The following is a 23,308-nucleotide window of genomic DNA, read 5'->3' on the forward strand; positions in this document are numbered from 1 at the left end:
ATCCATCCTGGTTTCCTTAAATGCTTCCCATTCTTCCTACTTTTTGGGATTGTTAACGATTGTGCTTTGAGAATCTCATTTTTAAAAATTTCCCATCCTTCCTGGACATTTTTGTCCTTAAGGACATCCAGCCGTTGGATCCCTCCTATTCTCTTTCTGAGTCTCTTAAAATCTGCCTTTCTAAAATCTAACCTTGAAGTTTGAGTCTTCACATGTCTTCCTCCTCTAGTTATCCAAAATTCTATAATAGCATGATCGCTGCCTCCTAGGGTCCCAGCCACCTTTACCTCCTCAACCATTTCCTCCCTGTTTATAAGGATTAGATCCAAAGTAGCAGATCCCCTTGTTTTCTCCCCTACCTTTTGGAAGATAAAGTTGTCAGCAAGAGAGGATAAGAATTTGCTTGACCTGTTAGTTTTACTTGAGAGAGATTCCCAACAAATGTCTGGATAGTTGAAATCTCCCATGACCACTACGTCATATTTTTTGGAGAACTTCGTCATTTGATACATAAAGAGTTCATCCATATCTGCAGCTTGCCCAGGTGGCCTGTAGTAAATGCCTACAATGGTGTCCTTTCCGTTGTTCTCTCCTTGTATTCTTACCCAAACAGTTTCCACAGAACTCCCAGTCTCTGAAGCTTCAATCTCTGTGCAGATATACGCTTTTCTAACATACAATGCAACACCTCCTCCTCGTTTATCAAGTCTGTTTCTTGCAAATAAGTTGTATCCTTTTAGCCTTTTATTCCAATCATGTGTATCGTCCCACCAAGTTTCAGTGATTCCAATGACATCATATTCCTTTTCCTGCATTAGTAGTTCCAATTCTCCTTGTTTGTTGCCCATGCTTTGTGCATTTGTATAAAAACATTTTAGTTTGTGATTGGTTTCTCTTCCTCCCATATTTATTATTATTTAAATTGTTTTGTCTTTGTTCTTCTTTTCCACTTCCAGTAGCAGAGATCTCAATAGTATTTGTCAGCTGTATGGCTTTTTCTGGCCTTTTGCTTCCCTTCCCACATTGTTCTAGTTTAAAGCTCTTCTGATGAGTGTAGCAAGGCGACTTCCAAATACATGTTTTCCAGTCTTCGCAAGGTGCACCCCATCTCTAGCAAGTAGTCCATCGTATAGGTAATTCATTCCGTGATCCAGAAATCCAAATCCTTGTTGACGGCACCATCGACGTAGCCAGTTGTTCACCTGTAGAATCTTATTCCACCTCATTGTTCCATGGCCATCCACTGGGAGGATGGATGAGAAGACCACCTGCGCTCCCAATTCTTTCACTTTCTTGCCTAAGTCTTCAAAGTCACTGCAGATGGTTTCCAGGTCCTTTCTTGCGGTGTCATTTGTCCCCACATGTATTAGCAGGAATGGGTAGTGATCTGTAGGTCTGAAGAGTCTTGATATCCTGTCAGACACATCTTTAATTTTTGCTCCTGGAAGACAGCACATTTCTCTTGAGGTTATGTCTGGTCTGCAGATAGCGGCCTCTGTTCCTCTTAACAGGGAATCCCCCATGACCACCACTCTCCGTTTTTTCTTCACAACATTTTTCTTTCTCCATCCAGGAGGATTCTGAGGGCTTACAAGGTTATTCATTGCTGGCAAAGTCTTATTTTGCTGTATTTCTTCATGGTTCTCCTGCGTGAGAGCCTGGTACTGGTTCCTGAGCAGTATGGGTGCTGACTGCCTCTCGATCCTCCTGCTTCTGTGGGTCACATGCTTCCATTCCTCTGTTTCGTCAGGTGCAGTTCGAATTTCTTCTCTTTCTGAATCATGAAGAGATAATTCTGCTCTGTCTAAGAACTCTTCACCTTCCTTAATGATTTTCAAGGTAGTTAACCTCTCTTCTAGATTTCGCAACTTTTCCTCCAACAGGGACACAAGCTTGCATTTCTGGCATGTGAAGTTTGGCTTTTCCACTGGCAAGTCTGTGAACATGTAGCAGGATATGCAGCTCACCAAATGGGTCCTGGACTCTTCCATGTTCTTATTGTTAATGTTCTGAAAACAGTGAAAAAAGCTTCAAAATGCGCGCGCCTATAGTTTCAGTAAGACCTTTGAATTGTGTGGCGCTCATAGACTTCTATGGGGCTACGCTGTACCGCCGTGCTTTTCAATCTCGCGTGGAGACATGCAGACCTTTTGCTTTCCGTAAACAATTTGTAATTTAAACAATTTCCAAAACCCTTCCAACCACATTCATTATTGTGTGAAGTAGAAGTTATCACCTGTCCGTCGGGTAGATGAGAACTTGCTGCTCAGTAGGGATCTGACCGCTGAGACCATCACCAATGCTGAGAATGGAGCTCTGCAAAGCAAAGTCTAAATTCATTCTCTCTGACTGCAGGAGAACGAGTATCGTTCTCACCTTCTTGAATGAAGAGGTGGTGCACAAGTCTGGCTATTCACGTTGGGCTTCACATAACCCCATTCTCAGGATCCCAACGGTCAGATTCTCAATGTTCAGCAAGCCTTCTCCTATCCCATGGATAGGTCATAACATCTAAAGATGGGAATAACCCTTTAAAAAGGAGCTGGAAACTCTATTGTAAAATTAGTAATAAATGGGTATGTTTCATGCTACGATACTGTATCCCACCTCAATACTTTGGAGTTTTATGTTAAGGGCTCATTCACACATCGATTTCTCCAAGTACAAGAAAAGTAGACCAATTATTCTGACCAGAGTGTGGAATGAATACCACTTGTTTTTCTCGTACATAAAGAAATTTGTAAAAAATAAAAACCGATAATTTCTCCATTCTGACAGGCCGTGAAAACTGGACCACACTCGGATGTCACAAAACCCATTGATTCACACTCCCGATTTGGATCCGGCCCAAAATCGGACATGTCTCCGCGATTTTTGGACATGTGAATGGCCCCATAGACTATTACAGGTTCAAGTGCTATCCGTGAAAATCACTGATATCACTTGTACATGAAAAATAGGACGCCGGAATGAGGCTTTAGACCTCCAATGTCCATATGAGCATCTGATGTGGAATTCTCTCCATAGGAATATAGATGACGATGATCACATAGTATTCCCACGTATACATTGGACACGTGATACACCTAGGCATGTCCACAGGGACTGAATGCGGTGACCATTTGCAAGAATACAAAAGCAGAATCATCTGTATTTGTGACAGAACCGGGAGACACTGGGTAAGGGATCAGGACCACCGGCATCTTAGCACCATGTTCAATGTTTAAAAGGGCATCAGAAAGCCATGGAATAAAAAGTTGCGATTAGCACTGAGATGCTATAGGATTTCCTAGCATGAAACACAATAATTTATGAGCTATTACAAGTAGCCTACCCCATTTGACTATACATCTCAATGTTCTGCTGATTCTATCAATGAATTTAAAGAAACACTCCCATCAAAGTTTTTCTCCTCTTAATATATTGCAATCATCTATAATATAAGCGGAGATGCGTCCCTCTGTCTGAAGCCTCGATAGACTGCGCAAGCGCAGTTTGGACCCCACAGAGGAACGCATCCCCATCCTAAAAGAGGATGAGGATTGTGGCGCCGGAGATCGCAGTATGCGTAAGCACTGATCGCATATCGCCATTTCCGGCAACATAACAACTTACCTATCCGGGAGGCCAGTTGCCGCGGCGTCTCTTCGGGCAGAAGGCCGGGATCCGCTGTGGGAGTCGGTGCATGCGCATAGCTGTTTTATTGAAGACACATTGCAAGTGTGTCTTCAATAGACACATTGAAGACACACTTGAAGTGTGTCTTCAACAAAATGGCGCCGGAAAGCGCAGACTGCGCAAGCGCTGATCTGGCGTCATAGTCCTCCCCGCCCTCTCCTGACATCACTAATCATTTAAATATGTAACGTACCCCCACACTTTGCCGCCATTTTAAAGACACAAGATTTCTGCGTCACGCAGTGCCTACGGTCTCTATCATAAAAAAAAGATTTTGTACATATACATACACATATATATATATATATATATACACATATACATATATATACACACACACACACACAGTACAGACCAAAAGTTTGGACACACCTTCTCATTTAAAGGTTTTTCTGTATTTTCATGACTTTGAAAATTGTACATTCACACTGAAGGCATCAAGACTATGAATTAACACATGTGGAATTATATACTTAACAAAAAAGTGTGAAACAACTGAAAATATGTCTTATATTCTAGGTTCTTCAAAGTAGCCACCTTTTGCTTTGATGACTGCTTTGCACACTCTTGGCATTCTCTTAATGAGCTTCAAGAGGTTGTCACCGGAAATGGTCTTCCAACAATCTTGAAGGAGTTTCCAGAGATGCTTAGCACTTGTTGGCCCTTTTGCCTTCACTCTGCGGTCCAGCTCACCCCAAACTATCTCGATTGGGTTCAGGTCTGGTGACCGTGGAGGCCAGGTCATCTGGCGTAGCACCCCATCACTCTCCTTCTTGGTCAAATAGCCCTTACACAGCCTGAAGTTGTGTTTGGGGTCATTGTCCTGTTGAAAAATAAATTATGGTCCAACTAAACGCAAACCGGATGGAATAGCATGCCGCTGCAAGATGCTGTGGTAGCCATGCTGGTTCAGTATGCCTTCAATTTTGAATAAATCCCCAACAGTGTCACCAGCAAAGCACCCCCACATCATCACACCTCCTCCTCCATGCTTCACGGTGGGAACCAGACAATGTGAACTGAGGTCTAAGATGGCCGACATACAAGAAACAGAGGCATGTTCACACTAGCAAAAAAGAAGCAAGACAAAAATATATCTCATACCCTACCATAATTATATATAAATGTAAAGCAAAATTGCATAATAAATATAGGGTACTTAGTGAACTATTTTTGATCAAAAAAAGTATACAAGCCGTCCCACCAGCGGCAAGGTGACCCTAAATTGGGACGGTACCTATACTGCCTATATTAAAAACCTTACTGTATATCAAAGTTGAAGTAATGCATATAAAAGGGTAGACAAATAGGACCGGGTCCCAACTCCAGACCACCTAGGCCCGTGGTAAGCTACATATATACCAATCAGCTCAACAAAGGGCATGCCACACCCTTAAATTGCACAGAATGCAAACAAGTCAAAAAACCAGACAATGTGAACTGAGGTCTAAGATGGCCGACATACAAGAAACAGAGGCATGTTCACACTAGCAAAAAAGAAGCAAGACAAAAATATATCTCATACCCTACCATAATTATATATAAATGTAAAGCAAAATTGCATAATAAATATAGGGTACTTAGTGAACTATTTTTGATCAAAAAAAGTATACAAGCCGTCCCACCAGCGGCAAGGTGACCCTAAATTGGGACGGTACCTATACTGCCTATATTAAAAACCTTACTGTATATCAAAGTTGAAGTAATGCATATAAAAGGGTAGACAAATAGGACCGGGTCCCAACTCCAGACCACCTAGGCCCGTGGTAAGCTACATATATACCAATCAGCTCAACAAAGGGCATGCCACACCCTTAAATTGCACAGAATGCAAACAAGTCAAAAAACCAGACAATGTGAACTGAGGTCTAAGATGGCCGACATACAAGAAACAGAGGCATGTTCACATTAGCAAAAAAGAAGCAAGACAAAAATATATCTCATACCCTACCATAATTATATATAAATGTAAAGCAAAATTGCATAATAAATATAGGGTACTTAGTGAACTATTTTTGATCAAAAAAAGTATACAAGCCGTCCCACCAGCGGCAAGGTGTCCCTAAATTGGGACGGTACCTATACTGCCTATATTAAAAACCTTACTGTATATCAAAGTTGAAGTAATGCATATAAAAGGGTAGACAAATAGGACCGGGTCCCAACTCCAGACCACCTAGGCCCGTGGTAAGCTACATATATACCAATCAGCTCAACAAAGGGCATGCCACACCCTTAAATTGCACAGAATGCAAACAAGACAAAAAACCAAGCAATGTGAACTGAGGTCTAAGATGGTAGACATGCAAGAAATAGGAGCATGTTCACACTAGCAAAAAGAAGCAAAACCTACAAAAGACAAAAATATATCTCATACCCTACCATCATTATATATAAATGTAAAGCAAAGTTGCATAATAAATATAGGGTACTTAGTGAACTATTTTTGATCAAATTTAGGGTCACCTTGCCGCTGGTGGGACGGCTTGTATACTTTTTTTGATCAAAAATAGTTCACTAAGTACCCTATATTTATTATGCAACTTTGCTTTACATTTATATATAATGATGGTAGGGTATGAGATATATTTTTGTCTTGCTTCTTTTTTGCTACGGTGGGAACCAGGCAAGTAGAGTCCATCCGTTCACCTTTTCTGCGTCGCACAAAGACACGGTGGTTGGAACCAAAGATCTCAAATTTGGACTCATCAGACCACAGCACAGATTTCCACTGGTCTAATGTCCATTCCTTGAGTTCTTTAGCCCAAACAAGTCTCTTCTGCTTGTTGCCTGTCCTTAGCAGTGGTTTCCTAGCAGCTATTTTACCATGAAGGCCTGCTGCACAAAGTCTCCTCTTAACAGTTGTTGAAGAGATGTGTCTGCTGCTAGAACTCTCTGTGGCATTGACCTGGTCTCTAATCTAAGCTGCTGTTAACCTGCGATTTCTGAGGCTGGTGACTCGGATAAACTTATCCTCAGAAGCAGAGGTGACGCTTGGTCTTCCTCTCCTGGGGCGGTCCTCATGTGAGCCAGTTTCTTTGTAGCGCTTGATTGTTTTTGCAACTGCACTTGGGGACACATTCAAAGTTTGCCCAATTTTTCGGACTGACTGACCTTCATTTCTTAAAGTAATGATGGCCACTCGTGTTTCTTTACTTAGAATTTGTATTATGGCAAGAAAAAAAGCAGCCAACAGTCTATTCAGTAGGACTATCAGCTGTGTATCCACCTGACTTCTGCATAACACAACTGATCGTCCCAACACCATTTATAAGGCAAGAAATCCCACTTATTAAACCTGACAGGGCACACCTGTGAAGTGAAAACCATTTCCGGTGACTACCTCTTGAAGCTCATCAAGAGAATGCCAAGAGTGTGCAAAGCAGTCATCAAAGCAAAAGGTGGCTACTTTGAAGAACCTAGAATATAAGACATATTTTCAGTTGTTTCACACTTTTTTGTTAAGTATATAATTCCACATGTGTTAATGCATAGTTTTGATGCCTTCAGTGTGAATGTACAATTTTCAAAGTCATGAAAATACAGAAAAATCTTTAAATGAGAAGGCGTGTCCAAACTTTTGGTCTGTACTGTATATCTATAGAACATATATACATATATCTACTATATATAGAATAGTCAGCAGAGTACTCCAACACAGTCAGCGGAGCAATCCAGCAACAAAATAAGCTACGCCAGCGGAGCAATCCAGCAAAGAAATACAGATAGGGATGAGGGGTACCATGTGTACCAGCATAGGGATGAGGGGTGCCATGCATACCAGGATGGGAGTGAGGGGTGCCATGCATACCAGGATTGGGAGTGAGGGGTGCCATGCATACCAGGATTGGGAGTGAGGGGTGCCATGCATACCAGGATTGGGGGTGAGGGGTGCCATGCATACCAGGATTGGGGGTGAGGGGTGCCATGCATACCAGGATTGGGGGTGAGGGGTGCCATGCATACCAGGATTGGGGGTGAGGGGTGCCATGCATACCAGGATAGGGATGAGGGGTGCCATCCATACCAGGATGAGGGGTACCATACATACCAGGATAGGGATGAGGGATGGGGTAACATGCATACCAGGATTGGGAGTGAGGGGTGCCATGCATAGCAGGATTAGGGATGAGGGGTGCCATGCATACCAGGATTAGGGATGAGGGGTGCCATGCATACCAGGATTAGGGATGAGGGGTGCCATGCATAGCAGGATGGGAGTGAGGGGCCCATGCATACCAGGATAAGGCTGAGGGGGCGATGCATATCAGGATTGGGTATGAGGGGTGCCATGCATACCAGGATTGGGAGTGAGGGGTGCCATGCATACCAGGATTGGGGGTGAGGGGTGCCATGCATACCAGGATTGGGGGTGAGGGGTGCCATGCATACCAGGATTGGGGGTGAGGGGTGCCATGCATACCAGGATTGGGGGTGAGGGGTGCCATGCATACCAGGATTGGGGGTGAGGGGTGCCATGCATACCAGGATTGGGGGTGAGGGGTGCCATGCATACCAGGATAGGGATGAGAGGTACCATCCATACCAGGATGAGGGGTACCATACATACCAGGATAGGGATGAGGGATGGGGTAACATGCATACCAGGATTGGGAGTGAGGGGTGCCATGCATAGCAGGATTGGGGGTGAGGGGTGCCATGCATACCAGGATTGGGGGTGAGGGGTGCCATGCATACCAGGATTGGGGGTGAAGGGTGCCATGCATACCAGGATTGGGGGTGAAGGGTGCCATGCATACCAGGATTGGGGGTGAAGGGTGCCATGCAAACCAGGATAGGATGGGGGCAGCACATAACAGGATGGGGGAACAGGATTAGGGAGCACAAATACCAGGAGGGGGGCAGCACAAATACCAGGAGGGGGGCAGCACATAGCAGCATGGGGGCAGCACATAGCAGCATGGGAGACCATATACTAATAAAATGCTCGCCACCTGGGCGTAGAACGGGTTCAATAGCTAGTATTATATATAAATGTGTACCTACAATTGCTCATTTTGTCTGTCTACCCAGCTAAATCTGCTCTTTTCTTTACTCTATGTAGAAACAGGAAGTCTTTTGCCCCTGTATTTATCATCCCCCTCTTTCCCCCCCTGCCAGGGACTTCTGCAGTGACTTATGAGTCCGGCAGGAAAAATTGACCTCCTGTTTCTACATAGAGCTTAGAAGGATTCAGCTCGTCAGTTTTTAATCACGTGATGTCATAGACCTAATGGAAAACAGAAAAATTAGCTGGGTAGAAGGGTAAAATGAGCAATTTTAAGTACCCAGTGCTGTATAATATGATGAATGAAATATATTAAGAGGATAAAAACTTTGATGGGAGTCCTTCTGTAATTATTGGCCTTTGTTAGTATAGGATGTCATGAAGTCATACAGAGTGTAGACAAACAAACCACAAATCTCAGGAATGTGGTTAAACATTCATCCGTAGATACAAGCACACTGGGTACTAATGCCGAGACAATAGCTTTATCCCAGTGTAAAAATACCATGTGGAGGACATAAGCTAGAAAGGTGAAACAATAGGACACGTGCTCAGCCGACGCTGCCAGGTTACACTGTATATAGAAATGGTTAGACACAAGTTATAACATGCACACCATAACCCAACTATATATAGTATAGAAGGGAGAGGATAGATTCAATACAATAAGGATGTGCACACCTAATAAATTAACAAGTATACGATCTTATTGATACAAAAAGAACACACACACACAAGGTAATAAAATCACTTAAACATACAAAGTACAAACCATACATTGATTCTTTCCTCTCCCTTCTATAGCTGATAGTGTCTTCAATGCAGGATGTAGCACCCGCTTTTCTAATCATCCATGGTTATATACCTTTCAAGGTTAAAAATAAAATAACTTGCGCTGGTACATAGGGTATGAGAAAAGTAATAATGCAGATATTAAAAATGACCAACTTTATTTATTAGGTTACAAGAAGTTAAAAATAATTCTGTTTAAAAGGCGACTGGTGTGCTAAAAACAATGGAAGGAGGGAGGTTAATAAGAATACGGGAACTGGAGGTTAGTCCTGGCAGAGGTGCAGTGCTGAGCTTCCTGGAGGGTCTGTGGATGGCCAGGTCGAAGGGTCCCCCTTATATAGAAAAAGGAGGGGATTGGTTTAGTGGCAGGTTTTATCATTAGGATATAGAGGTATAGTGTTTCACACAGGTCTTCATGAGGGAGCCGGACCTGATTCCTTGAGAGCCATACGCCACTAAATAAATCAGGCAAAGGGAAAAGTGGCATATGCCTTGCCACAAGTCTTACTCCAGTCAGCCTGGAGTAAGATTTCCGGGATAAGGAAAGCTACAACTGGTCATGAATTATACAAGCTGTGGTGTCATTTCCAAGTTCCGCTTATTTTGGCAATGCTGGGCAACACTGGTGTGAAAATGCCAAAAGTCGCTACATTTTTGCCCAACTCTGAGTTGCACAAAACTTTGATGAATCAGGGTGTAATGCACACGCCCGGGCTGAGCGGCGAGTGCGTGTGATTCCACTAGACCGAGCCGGAGAGTGAATGCCTGGAGGGGCGTAACTAGGTATTCACCCAATCCGACCAGGGTCGCACGACGGCATACGACGCCAGTGCACCAAGGAGGAACCGAGCAGAGAGACCAGGTGCTACTCCAGGACAGACCCCGGACACGGCTGTTGACCCGCACAGGGGAATACAGGAACAGACTGGTTAGGCTGGCACACAGACTGGTGGGTATAGGCAGGCACGACTGGTATGCAGGCAGGCAGGTATGCAGGCAGGCGGGTACAGGCAAGCACGGATAGAGTGCAGACAGGGAGGCACTAGCAGGTAGGAACACAGGCGGGATAGGACCCAGTACACACTGGGACTCGGGAACAGAACCACAGATGTGGCGGACAAACACAGCAGAGTAAGGCCGCCCAGAGCGGTGAGCGAGAGTAGAGCAGGACGAGGCCGCCCGGAGCGGTGAGCGAGAGTAGAGCAGGACGAGGCCGCCCGGAGCGGTGAGCGAGAGTAGAGCAGGACGAGGCTGCCCGGAGCGGTGAGCGAGAGTAGAGCAGGACGAGGCCGCCTGGAGTAGTCAGAGCAGAGCGAGACTGCCGGAGCAGTGAGCAAAGGGTCAGAGCGGAGCGAGACTGCCAGAGCGGTGAGCAAAGGGTCAGAGCGGAGCGAGACTGCCAGAGCGGTGAGCAAAGGGTCAGAGCGGAGCGAGACTGCCAGAGCGGTGAGCAAAGGGTCAGAGCGGAGCGAGACTGCCAGAGCGGTGAGCAAAGGGTCAGAGCGGAGCGAGACTGCCAGAGCGGTGAGCAAAGGGTCAGAGCGGAGCGAGACTGCCAGAGCGGTGAGCAAAGGGTCAGAGCGGAGCGAGACTGCCAGAGCGGTGAGCAAAGGGTCAGAGCGGAGCGAGACTGCCAGAGCGGTGAGCAAAGGGTCAGAGCGGAGCGAGACTGCCAGAGCGGTGAGCAAAGGGTCAGAGCGGAGCGAGACTGCCAGAGCGGTGAGCAAAGGGTCAGAGCGGAGCGAGACTGCCAGAGCGGTGAGCAAAGGGTCAGAGCGGAGCGAGACTGCCAGAGCGGTGAGCAAAGGGTCAGAGCGGAGCGAGACTGCCAGAGCGGTGAGCAAAGGGTCAGAGCGGAGCGAGACTGCCAGAGCGGTGAGCAAAGGGTCAGAGCGGAGCGATACTGCCAGAGCGGTGAGCAAAGGGTCAGAGCGGAGCGAGACTGCCAGAGCGGTGAGCAAAGGGTCAGAGCGGAGCGAGACTGCCAGAGCGGTGAGCAAAGGGTCAGAGCGGAGCGAGACTGCCAGAGCGGTGAGCAAAGGGTCAGAGCGGAGCGAGACTGCCAGAGCGGTGAGCAAAGGGTCAGAGCGGAGCGAGACTGCCAGAGCGGTGAGCAAAGGGTCAGAGCGGAGCGAGACTGCCAGAGCGGTGAGCAAAGGGTCAGAGCGGAGCGAGACTGCCAGAGCGGTGAGCAAAGGGTCAGAGCGGAGCGAGACTGCCAGAGCGGTGAGCAAAGGGTCAGAGCGGAGCGAGACTGCCAGAGCGGTGAGCAAAGGGTCAGAGCGGAGCGAGACTGCCAGAGCGGTGAGCAAAGGGTCAGAGCGGAGCGAGACTGCCAGAGCGGTGAGCAAAGGGTCAGAGCGGAGCGAGACTGCCAGAGCGGTGAGCAAAGGGTCAGAGCGGAGCGAGACTGCCAGAGCGGTGAGCAAAGGGTCAGAGCGGAGCGAGACTGCCAGAGCGGTGAGCAAAGGGTCAGAGCGGAGCGAGACTGCCAGAGCGGTGAGCAAAGGGTCAGAGCGGAGCGAGACTGCCAGAGCGGTGAGCAAAGGGTCAGAGCGGAGCGAGACTGCCAGAGCGGTGAGCAAAGGGTCAGAGCGGAGCGAGACTGCCAGAGCGGTGAGCAAAGGGTCAGAGCGGAGCGAGACTGCCAGAGCGGTGAGCAAAGGGTCAGAGCGGAGCGAGACTGCCAGAGCGGTGAGCAAAGGGTCAGAGCGGAGCGAGACTGCCAGAGCGGTGAGCAAAGGGTCAGAGCGGAGCGAGACTGCCAGAGCGGTGAGCAAAGGGTCAGAGCGGAGCGAGACTGCCAGAGCGGTGAGCAAAGGGTCAGAGCGGAGCGAGACTGCCAGAGCGGTGAGCAAAGGGTCAGAGCGGAGCGAGACTGCCAGAGCGGTGAGCAAAGGGTCAGAGCGGAGCGAGACTGCCAGAGCGGTGAGCAAAGGGTCAGAGCGGAGCGAGACTGCCAGAGCGGTGAGCAAAGGGTCAGAGCGGAGCGAGACTGCCAGAGCGGTGAGCAAAGGGTCAGAGCGGAGCGAGACTGCCAGAGCGGTGAGCAAAGGGTCAGAGCGGAGCGAGACTGCCAGAGCGGTGAGCAAAGGGTCAGAGCGGAGCGAGACTGCCAGAGCGGTGAGCAAAGGGTCAGAGCGGAGCGAGACTGCCAGAGCGGTGAGCAAAGGGTCAGAGCGGAGCGAGACTGCCAGAGCGGTGAGCAAAGGGTCAGAGCGGAGCGAGACTGCCAGAGCGGTGAGCAAAGGGTCAGAGCGGAGCGAGACTGCCAGAGCGGTGAGCAAAGGGTCAGAGCGGAGCGAGACTGCCAGAGCGGTGAGCAAAGGGTCAGAGCGGAGCGAGACTGCCAGAGCGGTGAGCAAAGGGTCAGAGCGGAGCGAGACTGCCAGAGCGGTGAGCAAAGGGTCAGAGCGGAGCGAGACTGCCAGAGCGGTGAGCAAAGGGTCAGAGCGGAGCGAGACTGCCAGAGCGGTGAGCAAAGGGTCAGAGCGGAGCGAGACTGCCAGAGCGGTGAGCAAAGGGTCAGAGCGGAGCGAGACTGCCAGAGCGGTGAGCAAAGGGTCAGAGCGGAGCGAGACTGCCAGAGCGGTGAGCAAAGGGTCAGAGCGGAGCGAGACTGCCAGAGCGGTGAGCAAAGGGTCAGAGCGGAGCGAGACTGCCAGAGCGGTGAGCAAAGGGTCAGAGCGGAGCGAGACTGCCAGAGCGGTGAGCAAAGGGTCAGAGCGGAGCGAGACTGCCAGAGCGGTGAGCAAAGGGTCAGAGCGGAGCGAGACTGCCAGAGCGGTGAGCAAAGGGTCAGAGCGGAGCGAGACTGCCAGAGCGGTGAGCAAAGGGTCAGAGCGGAGCGAGACTGCCAGAGCGGTGAGCAAAGGGTCAGAGCGGAGCGAGACTGCCAGAGCGGTGAGCAAAGGGTCAGAGCGGAGCGAGACTGCCAGAGCGGTGAGCAAAGGGTCAGAGCGGAGCGAGACTGCCAGAGCGGTGAGCAAAGGGTCAGAGCGGAGCGAGACTGCCAGAGCGGTGAGCAAAGGGTCAGAGCGGAGCGAGACTGCCAGAGCGGTGAGCAAAGGGTCAGAGCGGAGCGAGACTGCCAGAGCGGTGAGCAAAGGGTCAGAGCGGAGCGAGACTGCCAGAGCGGTGAGCAAAGGGTCAGAGCGGAGCGAGACTGCCAGAGCGGTGAGCAAAGGGTCAGAGCGGAGCGAGACTGCCAGAGCGGTGAGCAAAGGGTCAGAGCGGAGCGAGACTGCCAGAGCGGTGAGCAAAGGGTCAGAGCGGAGCGAGACTGCCAGAGCGGTGAGCAAAGGGTCAGAGCGGAGCGAGACTGCCAGAGCGGTGAGCAAAGGGTCAGAGCGGAGCGAGACTGCCAGAGCGGTGAGCAAAGGGTCAGAGCGGAGCGAGACTGCCAGAGCGGTGAGCAAAGGGTCAGAGCGGAGCGAGACTGCCAGAGCGGTGAGCAAAGGGTCAGAGCAGGCTAGAACCGCCGGAGCGGTGAGCAAAGGGTCAGAGCAGGCTAGAACCGCCGGAGCGGTGAGCAAAGGCAGAGCAGGCTAGAACCGCCGGAGCGGTGAGCAAAGGCAGAGCAGGCTAGAACCGCCGGAGCGGTGAGCAAAGGCAGAGCAGGCTAGAACCGCCGGAGCGGTGAGCAAAGGCAGAGCAGGCTAGAACCGCCGGAGCGGTGAGCAAAGGCAGAGCAGGCTAGAACCGCCGGAGCGGTGAGCAAAGGCAGAGCAGGCTAGAACCGCCGGAGCGGTGAGCAAAGGCAGAGCAGGCTAGAACCGCCGGAGCGGTGAGCAAAGGCAGAGCAGGCTAGAACCGCCGGAGCGGTGAGCAAAGGCAGAGCAGGCTAGAACCGCCAGAGCGGTGAGCAAAGGCAGAGCAGGCTAGAACCGCCAGAGCGGTGAGCAAAGGCAGAGCAGGCTAGAACCGCCAGAGCGGTGAGCAAAGGCAGAGCAGGCTAGAACCGCCAGAGCGGTGAGCAAAGGCAGAGCAGGCTAGAACCGCCAGAGCGGTGAGCAAAGGCAGAGCAGGCTAGAACCGCCAGAGCGGTGAGCAAAGGCAGAGCAGGCTAGAACCGCCAGAGCGGTGAGCAAAGGCAGAGCAGGCTAGAACCGCCAGAGCGGTGAGCAAAGGCAGAGCAGGCTAGAACCGCCAGAGCGGTGAGCAAAGGCAGAGCAGGCTAGAACCGCCGGAGCAGTGAGCAAAGGCAGAGCAGGGGGGACAGGGCTCTGTACACATGGAACAGACAGGAAGGGAAAGGCAGAACCAGATACCCACAGGGTACTTGCAGTGAAGTAGCGAGTGGACCACAAACTCACAAACGGAAGTACAGTGACAACGAGCAGGAGTTAGGTATGAGTTCAAACTCTGCAGAAAAAGGAAAGGTACGGACATAGAGAAACACAGGAAACAGGCTAGAAGAGTATATAGACAAGAACAGACACAGTAGCACGATACAGGAGCGGGTCTAGGTATGCGGCCCCTAGAAGGCGGAACGAACAGGCTAGGAGCGTGTTCAGACAGGCCTGGAAATACAGCCTCCAGGAAGGGCAGGCAAGCAAACACAGAAGGGGACCTGGCACATTCAGAGTGAGAGAGCACACTGAATGAAACACAATGCTCAGGCCGGGTTTCTTGGGAGGAGCTGGGTTAAATACCAGGTGACAGACAGCAATAGGCTGAGGATGCACAAGGGGTGTGCCTGCAGCAGGTACAAAAAGCAGGAAGTGATCAGCCGCCGCCCTTAAGCAGCAGAAACAGAGGCAAGCAGACAGCATGGAGGGAAGCCAGAGAGACATTCTGGATTGGAGATCAAGTGCGCGCTCTTGCACAGTGGGAGATGGACCACTATGCAAGGACGCCGCCAGGTATGTTACATAGGGCCTGTTTGTATTGAATCTTTGCATAAACTTGATGTATTAATAAAAGTATAAAAACTTATAAAATGCTTATAATTGTAATGTAATAGAAACCTCTGACCAAAAGATCCAAAAACACTGAAGCAGCAAACTTTGTGAAATCCAAAATTTGTGTCATTTTCCAAACTTTTTGCCACAACTGTATACAGTAGTACAACTGTCAGATGACTGCAGGACATTACATGGTTAAATTATATCGGTTGATAAAGTGTTACAGTACATATATCTTCTTTATAAAACACTAGAACATAGGGTTAATATTGGAAACCTTGTTAACAGATGGAAATCCAATAGTGAACAGACTGCCTTCAGTCCGACACACTAAACAGTAATCGCTTTACATAAGATTAGAGAGTTATTCCTCCAGAGGACACATAGAGGACACTGAAACGTGGAACAGGTAAAACAATTGACGTAGTCAAGTAAAAATATAATTGGTGGCATAATAGAGAATACTATAGTCTGGAAAACAACGGCAGGAGATGTTCACAATAAGAAGTCATTTCAAATCTGCAGCGTGTCATTTCTTTCAGCATTTTTCACCTATTCAAATGAATAAAAAAAAGGAAAAAAAAAAAACGCATCAAAAACGCACACAGAAACATAGCAAAATGTGTGTATGTTAAGCAGCGTTTGTTCTTGGTGCAGAAACGTCTATACTTACAGGGTTTGTCCACTACTTAAATAACCCTTCCTTCTGGATCCCTGTTTCCTCCCAGTAAAATAATAACACCTATACTCAACCCCAGTCCTGGCACTGTTCCAGTGGTGTTGGCATTGGATCTCCACGGGCAGGCGTTCATAGATGATGATTTCTGCTACACATAGCAGGGCTGAAGCCCTGCTGTATATAGCACAAGCGATTGTATGATTGCAGCTTCAAGTCTCCTAAGGGGACTATTGAAGCAAGTAAAAATTAAGAAAAAAAAGTTTAAAAAAAAAATATATAAAAAAGTTCATTATCCCCCATTTGGCCCATTCAAAATAAAACAATAAAAAAAAATGAAATATATTCGGTATCGCTGCTTTCAAAAAGGCACGATCTATCAAAATAAAAAGTAAATTAATCCGATTGGTAAACGGTGTAGTGAGAAAAAAAAAAAAAAAATTGAAACACCAAAGTTACATTTTTTTGGTCGCCGCAACATTGCAATAACAGGCGATCAATACATTGTATCTACCCCACTATGGTATCAATAAAAACGTCAGGTTCGCGCGCAAAAAATAAGCCCTCATCCGGCCCCAGATCCCGAAAAATGGAGACATTGTGGGTCTCGGAAAATGGCGCCATTTTTTCTTCTTGCAAACTTTGGATTTTTTTTCATCACTTAAATAAAAAAGAACCTATACATGTTTGGTATCTACGAACTCATAATGACCTGGAGAATCATAATGGCAGGCCAGTTTTAGCATTTAGTGAATGTGGTAAATAAAAAAATAAAAAAAAAAATAAATAAAAAAAAACACAATTGTGGAATTGCACTTTCTTTGCAATTTCACCGCACTTGGAATTTTTTTCCCGTTTTCCAGTACACGATATGGTAAAATCAATGGTGTCATTCAAAAGTACAACTCGTCCCACAAAAAAACAAGCCCTGACACGGCCATATTGACGGAAAAATAAAAAAGTTATGGCTCTGGGAAGAAGAGGAGCAAAAAACGAAAACAGAAAATCACAAGGTCATGAAGGTGTTAAAATTGTGATTGGGAGAAGGCACCTTCACATATTAGAGACCTGGAGCAGTTTGAAAAAGTAGAGTGTCCTTTAAATTCCAGCTGAGAGGTGGAAGAAGCTTGTTGATGGTTATAGGAAGCGATTGATTGCAATTATTTATTCCAAAAGGTGTGCAACCAAATATTAAGTTGAGGGTGCAAACAATTTTATCTGGCCCATTTTTGGGGTTTTGTGTGAAATTATGTCAAATTGGTCTTTTTTGTCTTTTTTTGTGTTGTTCCAATACACACAAGAGGAAATAAACGTGTATATAACAAAATGTGTAATTGCAATAATTTTCTGGGGGAAATAGTTCATTTTCTGGAACAATTTCAAGGGTGCCAACACTTTTGGCCATAACTGTATGTCCAGAATATATGCTAAGCAGCAAGAAAGCAACGAAGATGCTGAGCCGCCACCAGTTGCCAAAATACTAATCCTGGACTGAGCAAAGCCTGCACAATCCTCCTGTGGACCTACCATTTGACACAACGGCGTGTAACCAATGGGGCAGATTTATCAATGTAACACCCCTTTAGGGCTACCACGGTACACTGGGTGTTATGGGGGGTCTCACCTCTCTAGGGTGCAGTGCCTCCACCCGAATCTTGATTGGATCTCTCTCTCTGGGACTGCAGAAGGACTGTTATCTTCTGCCAGGGGCTGATTCGGGAAGCCCCTGCCACAGCTCCGTACACACTCACAAGGAACAGGAGTAAAACCGTTTAACAGGTTTATGCTATGCAGCAGAATTGAGGTGGGTTTAAAGGAATAACATACAATACAAGTAACAGTGCTCTATAAAAGTCATATACACATCACAATCTACTTCTACTCCGACCCTGCAAATATAACGTAGCAGGTTTTCCCTTTTTGTATTAACTCAGTCCAGACGTTGGGGCACAGTTGCCGCGAATGTTGGCGCGCAAATGAGAACCGTTGGTGCACTTAGATGAATATTAATGTCAATAGTCTGGGTTGTAGTGTACTCACTGTAAATAGCGCTTGTAGAACCACAAGTCTCAGAAGGGCACTCACTGTGTGTCTCAAACGGTCGAATGGTTCTCTGGACACCAGCTGGGGGCGGCAGGATTCAGGCCTTTATACGGTGGGCGTGCCGGTAGAGCTCTCCGAGTACTTGATGTAACTTGCTTCAGAGGGTGACAAGACCGCGCTCTCTCTAGCAGCACGGGTATCTCAGAGGGAGCCGCCACACTCGGTAGCGTAGAGGAATGCAGATCCACACCACTCCGTCCCTCACAGCAAGCTGCCACGCTCTTTTTTTCTCTGAACTTTCACTTCCTGCCCAGCTCCCTCCACCAAGTCCCTCCTCATCCAATCCACTCTCTCTCCTTCTATCCTTCCAGGCTGTGTCATCTGACTGAAACAAGGGTTCCTGGGAATTGTAGTCCACTGCAGCTCAGGGGAAAAATGGTTAATGTCTGTAGGTCCCTGTTTAACAGCAGCAACAAAGCTCTTCTTAGTGTCTGTAAGTTCCAGTATACCAGTAGCTGCCCTGACAATTCCCTGTGCAGGTGTTACATCAATAAAATGTAAACTTAGATCAAAAGTCCTAAAATGCGACAGATTTATAACAGCGATTGACAAATCTGGTGTATTTTAAGTCTGGCTATTCTAAATTTACTCCACCTATTAGTTGGCTTACATTGTGCCAGAAATTTTGGTGCAATTGTTCAGAGGCGATTCATCGAGTGTTTTTGCCAGAAGGAGTTGCACAAAAATGTAGCAACTTTTGGCGCCAGTCTGAAGGGGCTCCAGCAAAACGGGCAGAGCTGGGGATGAGCTGGGATGGGACGTGGAGAAGTCCGCCCCTATAATTCAGCAAAAGTGATGGCATTTGTACACCAGAAATGTTACTCCAATCCCTGACTGAGAACATTTATGGCGAGGCACATGCAAATAATAAGATGCACCAAATGCATTAAGTGGCGTGCATTTCTTAATGAGTTTGGCGCATCTTATGCCTGCACGGCCCTCAGTACGAAACGTCAGGCTTAATGAATTGCGGCCATGAGGTGGCATGTTAGGTTACAGCCTCTATTCTATCTAGCCACACTACTATTCTGTCTGGCCACAAGCCCCAGGCAGACAAGGAGCATAAAGACCCCAATTCATCAACACCAGTGTTCTTCACGCCAGTACTGATGGAGTGAGACGTATCTGACTCATTCACCTGGGCACCTCACCAGAAATCTTACTCCAGGTACGCCACAGGTCATTAAGAATTAAATGAGAGGGTGTTCTCACGCCCCATCCCAGCACAGCTCCGTTCATTTTGTCTTATCAAAAGCGTTTTTGGCCAGATTTCTGGTGTAATTGCTTTGGTGAATGGGGGCCAAAGTGTCCATAACTATTACATTTCCTAGAAGCTTAGGAAAAACTGTTTGTTTTCACAGAAACTTCACCAGATAGATGTTGGTAAAACCTCATGGCTTTCAGCGTGGTGGTACAGGGGGCAGTTACAATCACTGTTCACTATACAGGGAGCTCAGCTGTAATCGCTCCTCAGCACTTTGAGTGACAGCCTGCTCTGCAGTGCATGTGTGCAGCGTATGCATGTGCAGAGCAAGCTGTCAATCAATGTGGTGGGAAGTATTTAAAGATGTGCTCATTATATAGTGAGCGGTGACTGTTACAGCCTCCTGTACACCCTGATTGACTGGAATCCAGCGGCTGCAGAGAGAATATAACTTCATTTTCTCCCTATAGCTGCTCTTCTACTTAAAGGGAACCGGTTACAAAAAAACGCTATTAACCTGCAGATATGTGGTTAATCTGCAGGTTAATAGTGCTACTAACCTGCCCGGCGCCCGCACTTAGCTGAATGCCGCAGGTAGAAAATGAACTTCCTTATTCCTTCCGGCAGCATTCTGGTTTCAGTCACCGCTTTGAGAATACAGGGAGGTGGCTGTAACTGCGCCCCCGACACTGCCTGACAGCCAACCCCAATGCAGAGCCAGTGTCAGTCAGAGCCGGGGTCGCGGTTACACCTGTCACTGAACTGGCGCCGACCCCATGGCTGAAACCGGAAAGCTGCCAGGGGGGATAAAGTTCATTTTCTCCGCACAGCATTTGGCTAAGTGCGGGCCCCGGGCAGGTTGGTAGCACTATAAACCTGAAGATCAACCCCACATCTGCAGGTTAATAGCATTTTTCCTGGTGAAAGATACCTAATATCATAGCTGACACCGGAATCTCACTGCCAGGAGCTGTGCCCGCACTGCTACTGGCAGATTAACCCCCTAAGTGCTGCGATCGATATTGATCACAGCATTTAGAAGGCAGGGAGAGGAAGGGGGCTCCCTCTGCCCTCCGATCGGCGCCCCCGTGATATCGCAGGGTCCAATCGTTACCATGGTGACCCGACGTCGTGACCAGACTACAGCAAGCCCCTTAGACCATGCGCAGAGCATTGTCTAAGGGGCTTGTGTCAATGTGAAACTGACAGTAAGGCTGTGTGCCCACGATGCAGATTTAATGCATTTCTGCGGCGGTATTTCTGCCGCGGAAACGCATTATAATCGCTTGTTAAAACGTCTGCCATGTTTCCCAATGATAATCCGCAAATGCTGTGCACATGCTGCGGAAATTTCCGCTGTGGATTATCATTGCAAAAAATCCACAGCACAACCATTTATTGTGTGATTTTGCAGCGAAATCGCCGCCATTGACTTGCATTGAATCGCATAACATCCGCATGTATACATGTATGCATGCGGATGTTATGCGATTCAATGCGCGGATGGTACCCGGGTCTGGAGAAGAGGAGACTCTCCTCCAGACCCGGGTACCATCGTACCTGCAAGTTTATAAAGTAAAAAAATATATATATATTCATGCACACCTCTCCGGAGGCTCCCGGTCTGCTCCATCACCTGACCGCTGACGTCAGCAGTCGCGTGACCATCAGCTGACATAATGACGTCACCGCAGGTCCTGCCAGTACACCGCGGGACGCAGAGGAGAGAGGATGCCGCCTGGAGGAGACCGGGGGCCGCCGGAGAGGTGTGTATGAATTTTTTTTTTTATATTATTATTCTTTTTTTTTTTTTACCAATAATGCAATATTTTAAGCAGAAATCTCGGTCACACAATATAAATCCATGCCAGTTGCATAGATTTATATTGTGTGACCAACTTGTCAAGGTTGGAAAAGCGCTTGAAAAAACGCATGTATAAACGCTGAAAAAACGCATGTATAAACGCATGAAAAAACGCTTCTCCCTGGCAGAAAAAACACCTGAAAAATCTGCATGCCTTTTTTTCGCCAGGGAGAAGAAAAACCGCTCAGGAAATTTCTGCTTGAAATCTGCATCGTCGGCATATAGCCTTATAAACCATTGCAATGGTTTATATCTTCGCTCAAGCACATGAACGTGAAAGTCTCATAAAGGGACCAAGTTAAAAAAAAAACTTGCAAAAATATCATCAAAAAATTTACTTTTTCTTTATATTCTAATTTAGTGAGATGCACCTGTAGGCCCTTCAAAGTCATTTGAAATGTGATGTGGTCACTAAAAAAATTGGTTTTATAAATTTTGTTGGAAAAATGAGAAATCGCTGGTTAACTTTTTTAACCCTTCTATCTTCCTAACAAAAAAACAACAACTATGTTTCCAAAATTGTGCTGATGTAAAGTAGACATGTGGGAAATGTTATTTATTAACTATTTTGTGTGACACAACTCTCTCGTTTAAGGGCATAAAAATGAAAAGCTTGAAAACTGTGAAAATTTTCGCCAACTTTCCAATTTTTTCCCAAATAAATGTGTGGCACCCCAGGGGTCTGGTTTCCACAGTAACAGCAATGTTATGTCTGAGAGCAGGTGGGAGGTCTCTTGGTCAGGAATCCTATGCATGCCACACCTCCTGCCCAGTCCTGGGAGGGGAAGAACTTCCCTTATATAAACCTGGGGCTCAGGCAGGGTTAGAGAGTTCAGGGGGAGAGTTCAGCCAGGAGGGCTGACAGGGAGCTGTGGCTCCGGCTGGGCCCAGCTCCTGGGCCATGCCAGAAGTAGAGACAGAGAAGAGAAGCAGCTATGGGAAGAAACAACAGGAGCTCTGTGGGAGCAGTGTTACAAGGAGTCAGGGGCTGGCAGCTGCAGAGCTCGCCCTGACTGAGAAGATTTCTTACCGGACCCGGAGTCCGAGGCTGTGGGGACTAACTCCTACCCAGCAGCAGAATCCGTCAGGCAGGGGATTTCAGGTCCTCTGGCCAAGAAACCCGAAGGCACGGTCACACGCATGGGACCAGCACCGCCGTCGTGGAGCGGAAGCTACTAGAAGGCCCCGAGTCACCGGCCATACGGGTGAGCACCACACGGTACACTCAGGGACGTGGGCTACTTATACCCGCCTCTAGCAAGGTAGCCAGAAGAGTACAGTTAGTTTGGGAGGCCTACAACTCTGCTTGGCCAGGGGAGATCCCATCTGCTCAAGGACTGACCAGGCCCCAATCGCTAGCCAGTACTCCGGGAGGGTCTATCTTTGTCACCAGTAAAGACCCTGAATCACACCGCATCGTCTCTGAGTGATTCCTGCTACCCCCATCATCCACGTCGGCTGCCCTGAGGCCATACCCCTCCCGTTGGGGGTTATACCATCTACGCTGCACTATCCTACCACCGGCCTCAGCGGTCTGCCCTGCAGCGGCAGCTCCATAGCTGCATTCAACGGGTGGCGTAGTTGTCCTACATCTACTGCTAATATACTGCCACTCAGCTTGACTCCCTGGGCACGGACCGGGTCACCGCCACGAGACTACTACCCCTATCAGATCCGGCTCCGGGTAGGCTCCCGCATGCGCAACGCTACTCAGCACAGGCCCAGGGGCGCGTCAACTTTTGGCGTAGTCGGCAGGATCTCGTGCCCGCAACCACCGGGTACTGCGTGCCTGAAAAAGACTGTTCAAACTTACCTGTGGTGAAGATTCCCGCCATCCGGCGCCATCTTCCACTTCCTTCCCGCCATCGGTGGAGTTTTCCCGCCATCCGGCGCCATCTTCAGCCTTCTTCCCGCCACACGTGGAGTTTTCCCGCCATTGGACGCCATCTTGAGGACGCCGCGCGGGAAGAAGAGGGGCGTGGACTCCGAAAGCGCGCGAGAACTGAAGCCCCGCCTCACGTCCGGACGTTGCGTAAGGTCCTGGAAGGAGCCCAGCAGACGCCGACGTCACAGGAGC

General features: G+C 48.2%; 1 protein-coding gene and 1 long non-coding RNA gene across 4 annotated transcripts in view; one reads left to right on the forward strand and one right to left on the reverse strand.

Moving 5' to 3' along the window:
* The window catches only part of MAK (male germ cell associated kinase), a 93,701-nt gene that overhangs the window by 53,147 nt on the left and 17,246 nt on the right, over positions 1–23,308 (reverse strand). The gene's annotated exons all lie outside the window — the stretch shown is intronic.
* The window catches only part of LOC141265558 (uncharacterized), a 40,744-nt gene continuing 32,652 nt past the window's right edge, over positions 15,217–23,308 (forward strand). The window contains exon 1 of the long non-coding RNA XR_012320119.1: positions 15,217–15,342. This is a non-coding gene — a long non-coding RNA (uncharacterized lncRNA). The remainder of the gene's footprint in view (positions 15,343–23,308) is intronic.

The sequence above is a fragment of the Phyllobates terribilis genome, unplaced genomic scaffold (genome assembly GCF_046119375.1).
Source record: "Phyllobates terribilis strain yellow unplaced genomic scaffold, ASM4611937v1 Scaffold_4__5_contigs__length_816908805, whole genome shotgun sequence".
Taxonomy (NCBI): domain Eukaryota; kingdom Metazoa; phylum Chordata; class Amphibia; order Anura; family Dendrobatidae; genus Phyllobates; species Phyllobates terribilis.